Source organism: Callorhinus ursinus, unplaced genomic scaffold, assembly GCF_003265705.2.
Source record: "Callorhinus ursinus isolate GAN/ISIS: 27379988/994484 unplaced genomic scaffold, GSC_fseal_2.0 scaffold14, whole genome shotgun sequence".
Taxonomy (NCBI): domain Eukaryota; kingdom Metazoa; phylum Chordata; class Mammalia; order Carnivora; family Otariidae; genus Callorhinus; species Callorhinus ursinus.
Window position 1 is genome coordinate 15,310,633 of NW_027397076.1, and position 8,431 is coordinate 15,319,063.

Below are 8,431 nucleotides of genomic sequence, written 5' to 3' on the forward strand. Positions count from 1 at the left end.
CCTTCTTAAATTCCACATATGAGTGAAATCATATGGTATTTGTCTTTTCTCTGACTGACTTATTTCACTGAGCATAATACCGTCTAGTTCCATCCGCGGAGCCTATGACTCTTTCTGATAACTGTGGCTTTCTGGTACCTCATGATCACTACTCAGAACTTTTCTCATTATAATGCATTGTTACAGGACTGGGCTATACCCCAAGCAATTGGTTGGATTTTTTTTTAGAATACTCAGAGCCTAGTTTCTTATGCTTTACTCTCTTTTCTAGATGATTAATTTTGGCAAGTGTGTAGGACAAGCTGACATGGCCAATAGACGCTGAGTTTTCATTTGTTTCTTGGATATTGCTCTAAAAAAATTCAGATATATATGTACTTATCTAATTTTTCCTCTTATTCAAGTGAATTTTACATGATCCTTATTACATCGGTTAAGATTCTTTTGTTTGTAATTAACAGAAATATTCATTCAAATGGGCTTGAGCAAAAAGTTAATTTTTGATTCAAGTAATTAGGCCTGGGTTTCTCTTTCTCCATCTTTTGGCTCCATGCCTTTTAGGTTGACTCCATTCTCAGACAATCCCTTCATGTTCATGAGACGGATGCAGAAATGCCAACCTCATAAACCCTTAAGTTCATATCCCAAGGAGAGGAAAAACATATCTGCTGGTGGCATTCATAGAAATCTTGAAATGTCCTCAGACTGTACCGGTTTAGGTCATGCACCTACCTCAGGAACACATGTGCAGGTTATCTTGGGCCTGGGTCATGGCTCCATTCTTGATATGGAGAATGCATTGAGACCTCACAGACTCAGAGTGGGGTAAAGGTAATTCCCTAGAAGAAAACTAGAGGCTAATTCTATTGAGGAAGGCAAATACGAACTACGGAATGCAATGACTTAACACTGCATTAAATACATTAATGATTATAAGCATCGAACCAAAATCAGATTCTTTTTAAAGAACAAAGCCATTAACCAACTTGGATAGCTGTCCTTGAACTCAGCAAATGTCTTGGTAACACAAGGCTTAAGGGTTCTACTTAGCCTTAAGGACTAGAAAAGCTGAAAGAGTAGACAGTAAAACCTGTCAAAATAACTCTCTGTTAGAGAAAGTGTAAGCTTGAGTAAGCACTTGGTAGGTTATTTGTAACTAAAGGGGAGAAAGATAAGAAAGTATACATACTTTCTCTTACAAATCATTTATTTCTTGTTCCCTTAGAAACGGACAATTTAATAAAGCAACAAGAGAATATACATTCAGTGCAATAATGTGATGGGGAAATAATGCAAGGAAGGGAAATACAATTTAAACTAAGGTTGTTAATAAGAAAAAGATCCTTGGTAGATTAACTGTGATAGATGTTCTAATATTAGGCATAAGTAGGAAAAAAATCAGTTTGAACAACTGCTGTTTTTATTAGGAAAAACATAATAGCCATTGATGGTCACTTTATTTCCTACCATTTGGGTTCGATGTTTGAGATGCTTATCAAAATGAAGTTAACTTCATCTTTAAGGTTTTAAAGGATAAAGGACTAAAGACCTAAATGTGAGACCTGAAACCATAAAACTCCCAGAAGAAAACACAGGCAATAATTTCTTTTACATCTGTCATAGAAACATTTTTCTAGATTTGTCTTTGTCTCCTGAGACAAGGGAAACAAAAGCAAAAATAAATCATTGGGACTATACCACAGAATAAAAGGCTTTTGCACAGCAAAGGAAACCATCAACAAAACAAAAAAGCAACCTACTGAATGAGAGAAGATAATTGCAAATGACCTATCCAATAGTGGGTTCATATTGAAAATATGTAAAGAACTTACACAACACCAAAAAAACAAATGATCCAATTAAAAAATGGGCAGAGGACCCGAATATTTTCCCAAAGATATACAGATGACCAACAGATGCATGAAAAGATGCTTAACATCACTCATCACCAGGGAAATGCAAATCAAAACCACAATGAGATATCACTTCATACCTGTCAGAATGACTAAAATCAAAAACACAAGAAATAAAAAGGTTGACAAGGATATGGAGAAAAAGGAAACCTCACACACTTTGATGGGAATGCAAACTGATGCAGCCACTGTAGAAAACCCATATGAAGTTTCCCCAAAAAGTTAAAAATAGAACTATTCTATGATCCAGTAGTTCTACTACTGGGTATTTACTCGAAGAAAACAAAAACACTAATTTGAAAAGATACATGCACCCCTCTGTTTATTGCAGCATTATTTATAATAGCCAACATATGGAAGCAGCCCAAGTATCCACTGATAGATGAAAGGACAAAGCTGTGAGTTTTATATATATATATAATGGAATATTAGCCATAAAAAATTAAAAAGCCATAAAAAAGAATGAGCTCTTGCCATTTGTAACAACATGGAAGGATAAAGAGGGTATAATACTAAGTGGAATTAGACAGACAAAGACAAATACCAAGTACAATATGATTTCACTCGTATGTGGAATTTAAGGGACAAAACAAATTAAAAAAAAGAGATAAACCAAAAAACAGACTCTTAAATACGAAGAACAAACTGGTGGATGCCAGAGGGGAGGTGGGTGGGGAGAGGAGTGAAATAGATAAAGGGGATCAAAGGTACACTTACCTTGATGAGCACTAAGAAATGGATAGAATTGTTGAATCACTTTATTGTACACGTGAAACGAATATAACACTGTATGTTAATATGCTTCAATTTAAAAAGGGGGGAAATGAAGTTAACCTTTGACAATATAAAAGAAGTAATAAGCTTTGACAATATAAATTCAAACAAGACTTATTTGAAGTCATTGTATGAGTGAGGTCTCTCTCCTTTGGTGAAAAGTGACTGAAACCCAAGTCAAAACTAGCTTAGGCAAAAAGGAATCTGTGTTGGAAGGCTCATGGGTTCTGAGATGGCAAGAGCACACCTGGGCCTCACAGACAAGGGATCAGAGATTCAAATGCCACCTGGAGTCTTCTTTCATCTCTCGTCTCTGTTTCTCTTGTACTGGCTTCTTCTTAAAAACTATGCCACAAACACATCAATGCGCCAGCTCTCTGTCTTAGAGAGGGAGTAAGCCTCTTTCCCAAAATCAGTTTTTCAAGTCCCAAGGAAGGACTCTCATTGGCCTGGTTTAGGTCATCTGCTCACTGAAGACCAAAACATAGTATTTTTGATCAGCCCTACTTGATGTGGTTACTCATCTTTAGTCCAATAAACTTTAGCCAGGAGTTGGGACTCCCTACAGATGTTTGTAGTAAGGAAATGGACATTTTCTAGAAGACAGAGGGTTGGAATACTTGGTCAACAAAATCAGAGATGTTTACAGCAGACACCCAATTCTTTTCTCAATGATAAAGAATATTAAAGTCAATAAGCATAATTATCATTTTAGTAAGTAGAGACTTAACAATTCCAACACTAAAGCCCACATGCCAGGATAAAATGCTTGACACAGGAGATAACCCAAATATTTCACAAGTGGCTTCAGTCTTTGCTTTGGTGCCCAGCCTTTGCAGATGGCCTCACTTAATGCAATATTGAAAGGCAGAGCTTCACCCAGATTCCTAAAATGAACCCTAACCTTTGGAGTTCTATGTGCCACTCTGGAACTCAAGGTCACAGCATCCTTATCTTGCTTCTGACCTTAAGCTTCAGGTCTGATAATCAGAACTCTGCTTTGCTTATCTTCACTTAAGCCAAGTTTCCCCTTCTCTCTGACCTTCCATTCCCTCATGCGATCACCATATAACCATAGGCCTTCACAGGCAAGCTTCTTTAAAGGACTAGTACCCCCAGATCATGGTTTCTAAATATCATTTTCCATTCAAAGGAAACAGGAGTCCTTAGACAAATGGCTGATGCTAGGGCTAGGGCAGGGGAGAATAAGAGGAGCCTAAAACATCTTACTATGCAAGAAAGTAGAGGTACTCAAAAAATGATGGGACATGTCAAATGGCTTGAAGGTCTCCTTATGTCACTTGACTTCTTAGGGGCATATAAAACTAATAATATTCTCCTTCTTGAAACTTTTTCCTTCTCTAACTTCTGGTCTTTTTCTACTTCTGATTCTCTTCTCTTCTTTTCTCAATGGCAGCTTCTTCTAAGAGTCTTTTCTGGGTATCTCACTTTCCTCTCACCTCATAAATACAGGTGTTCCTTGGGGTCCTGTCCTCAGCCCTTTTCTCTTCTCATTCTATTCCCTCCCTGGTGATCTTAGCTAACCCCACAGTTTCGATTATTATATAAATAATGGCTCTCAAATATATATTTCTGAGTATACTTATGTATGGGTAGAGATGAGAGATAGATACATTCAGCACAGACATCTCTCTTAAGCCCCAGAGCCATATAGCCAACCAAAAGCCTCCTGGATAGCTCCACGAAGTTTAGACCACTATTACCTCAAAGATAACCTGTTCAAAATTGAAGACATTACCTTCCTCTCATCTAGTATTTTTTATTTCTATTACTAGTACTACCAACACCTGATTGTCCAAGCACGAAACTCTGGGATTATTCTTAATGTCTTTCAGCCAGAGACAACCAGGAACACATCTCTAGTTGGAGGTGAGTCTATAACTCACTTCAGGAAGAACGCACAGCATAGGGAACCATGGAACTCAGTATGAGAGCATTATAAAGAACCCATATAGGATTTGCTATTTGCGTGAGAGATTTGAGAGAGGGTCTAAGGAAGCAGAGGCCTATTCTAGATTGGATGCTGTCAGAAAGAGGGGGAATTTTATGATTGAGATCTCAACACATCTTATGTACAGGATGGACCGTCCAGAGCAAAGATAATGCTATAATTGGTAAGAAGTAGCTGTTGCTCATTTCAGCCGAAAGAAGGGGGGGTGTGGAATTTGGTGGATGGCACAGTGACTGCTTTTGTTTGTGCTTAGACAAAATTATGGAATGAACCTGTTTTGTCTCATGTGACTATGGCCTCAGAATAATCTTATGCCCAACAGGAAATAACATGTCCTACCTGTAAATGCCAGGCCAGCTTCTGGATGTCAGGAGCTGCCATTTCCCCCTTCCTCGTTCATTACATTCATTACTAATATTCCCATATAAATTAGTTACCAAGTCCTATTAATTTTCTCACGTATCTCTGGGCTCTGTCCTCTTCTCTGCATCTTCTTTGCTTCCTCTCTAACCAGGCCATTGTCATTTGTCATCTGAGTGACTACAGCAGTCGCTCAACGGTTCACCCATTTCCTCTCCTTCCAGTCCATCAGCTCCCCTCCGTCCTTCACCCACCATGATGTGGGGCAGTACAGCACCCCTGCCTAAACTCTCCTTTGGCTACATTACCAGCTAGCTGTGTTGCTCATATTTAAGTGGTAAAATTAAAAATCAGTAAGGTTAGCAATGAAAATTAACTTTTTTCCTTTCTCCCTAAAATGAATCAAAAAAGGTGGATTCTAGTACTTACTAGTACTACCAACACCTGATTGTCCAAGCACGAAACTCTGGGATTATTCTTAATGTCTTTCAGCCAGAGACAACCAGGAACACATCTCTAGTTGGAGGTGAGTTTATAACTCACTTCAGGAAGAACGCACAGCATAGGGAACCATGGAACTCAGTGTGAGAGCATTATAAAGAACCCATATAAGGAATCAACTGGATATGGAGACTGTTTTGATATTCTGATTCCCTCTTAAGAAATTATGACTCAGTGTGAATCAAGAGTGACAGGACTGCTAAAAAACTTACTGCATTATCGGCACCATTAGCAGAAGGGTATTTATTGTCCAGAACAAGAAATTTATGTGCAATTCAGTTCTGGGTGATACATTTTAAGAAAGACATTATTAAAAGAGTATGTCCAGAAGAGGGCAGCCAGTACAAGGAGGTTCTGGAAACCATGTCATAATCCAATCAGAACAAGTGAGGCTTACAAAAAAATAAGGGGGGATATGACAAGTGTTTGCAGATATCCAAAGAGCTGTCATATGCAGAAGGGAGTAAATTTATTCTGTGTAGTTCCAGAAGTAGGATCAAGTCTGAAGACCACGAATCATAGGAAGATTGATTTCTGTTCAGTCTAAGAAAACATTTTCTAATAATCAGAACAGTCCAATAATGAGTTGGCTTCCTGGAAAGGTAATGAACTCCTAGTTACTAGAAGAGTTCAAGCCAAGCCAAAGCTGAATAATGGTCTGGAAAGTATACTGTAATACAGGAGTTGTCAAATCTTCTGTTGAAGGGGATAGTTCTACAATCTGGTGTGGTCTGATACTCTTATAAATTACAAAAAAAAAAAAACCAAACACCAAAACAAACCCTAAATTAGTAGAAATGAAAAGAAAAAAGTTAAAAGTACAGGCTTAAATTTTTTACTATCTGATTCAATGAACATTAAATTTCAGCAACTAGAATTTGAACAAACATAAAAGGGAAAAAGTGATAAAATAAAACTTGCTCACTGAAAATGCACATTTAAGATTGGAGAATTTCTAGAACTCTTAACATTTTGTTGTTCTTTAATTGTAACTGAAGAAAATTATAAGTGTATTGTAATTCTCTAGACCATTACGTACATACTTTGAATAAATACCTTGCGTATTAATATTTTTAAGTTTTTAACGTGACAGATTAGCTAGTTTCTTATTAAAATATCTAATCCAGGGCGCCTGCATGGCTCAGTTGTTAAGCATCTGCCTTTGGCTCAGGTCATGATCCCAGGGTCCTGGGATCGAGCCCCGCATCGGGCTCCCTGCTCTGCAGGAAGCCTGCTTCTCCCTCTTCTACCCCCCACCTCCCCGCTTGTGTTCCCTCCCTCGCTGTGTCTCTCTGTCAAATAAATAAATGAAATCTTAAAAAAAAAAAAATCTAACCCAGGTTGGATTGACAATGCTACTTTCAGGGAATGATGTATATCTAAATTGCTTCTATGTGTTGCTTTAATATTATTCATAAGAAATAACTATATTTACAAAGGGATGATGAAAATGGAAAAAAGAGATTTTAAAATAATTTCCAAATGCTTGGACTATTCATTTTTAACTTTGTCCAAAATGAAGCAAGTGATGTTGTATTTTCAAAATTCATTTTCAATTCTTCACTAGTTGCCAGTTTATAATTAAATTTAAATCATTTTTTGATGAAATAAATGGATTCCAGATCCATGAATTGGCTGTATCTGGACATTCTTTTAGTGGAAAATAAAATTCAAAGCATCCTATGAAATTCATAATGGTTTGATAACTTTTTTGCAGATGTGCAACATCAAGATAATCACCTTCACTGGGAATTGTTGTTAAATTATGGAACATGTAAGTCTATAGAAACCCTATTCTTTCAAGCTTCTACCTTTTGTTGTGTCCTTCAGTTTGATCTGCCATTGAAAAACATGTTGCATTCCTGCCTTGCATAGAAGAATTCTGAATATATCAAAAAAAATTAGTAACTTTAGTTGGCCAATTTATATTTTGAGACCAAACTGGTTTCTTGCAGTGATGCTGAATGTTCAAATATGTTCAAAAGAACTCTCCCTCTGGATAATCATATCTCAGCATGCAATCACAGTTGTTTATGATTGTCTTCCATATTATCATGTAATAAAAAGAATAATCTTGAATTTACTGAATTAGCCTTTATGTAATTTATAATCTTCACCAAGTCACTAAGCACACTGTTTAGTTCAGTTGACCAAGACTTTCTCAAAGAGAGAAGTGGTATGCTGACTTACATTTAATTATAAATTAAGGTCCTTAATTTTGGTAACTACTCCAAAATGTTTTCTTGTCATTGCCACTACACATCCAATTGTATTCCTGCACAAAACTTCAAACCACATTCATTGACAATATAATTTTTCAGAGCTTTCTGCTGTTTAGAGTTAGTTGTTTGTCAGCAATGAAGCTGAAAAAGGAATTCCTCCTTCATATTACCATCATATTCCAATAGCACATAAACTAAAAGAATTGTCATATTAGCAGTATCTATATATACATTCATATCCATCAATAAGGTTGCAGAGAAAAATAATTAGCTTTATTCGTTCTATGAGATAATCTACCCAAATATTCCAAGTTGTTAGGTTGTTGGTAAAAGTGACAATTAAACTACGTTCTTCTTTGCCACAGATTCTCCCAACATTTTTAAGAATTTTTTTTTTAAGATTTATTTATTTGACAGAGAAAGACACAGCGAGAGAGAGAACACAAGCAGGGGGAGTGGGAGAGGGAGAAGCAGGCTTGATCCCAGGATCCCGGGACCATGACCTGAGCCGAAGGCGACGCTCAATGATTGAGCCACCCAGGCGCCCCTTTTAAGAATTTTTGATGCAGTTTTTCACTAATGCCTTGACAGTTACATACATATATGTTAGTTTAACAAGCTAAAGTTGCTTACTTTATAAAAAGCCTATAAAGCATTACAGTTTATTTATAAAATTGAACGTCTGCTTT

At 36.9% G+C, this 8,431-nt stretch overlaps 1 long non-coding RNA gene across 1 annotated transcript in view; it reads left to right on the forward strand.

Moving 5' to 3' along the window:
• LOC141374087 (uncharacterized) overlaps positions 1 to 7,347 on the forward strand; it is a 41,769-nt gene extending 34,422 nt beyond the window's left edge. Inside the window, exon 7 of the long non-coding RNA XR_012380653.1 lies at positions 7,238 to 7,347. This is a non-coding gene — a long non-coding RNA (uncharacterized lncRNA). The remainder of the gene's footprint in view (positions 1 to 7,237) is intronic.
• Positions 7,348 to 8,431: the final 1,084 nt, after the last annotated feature.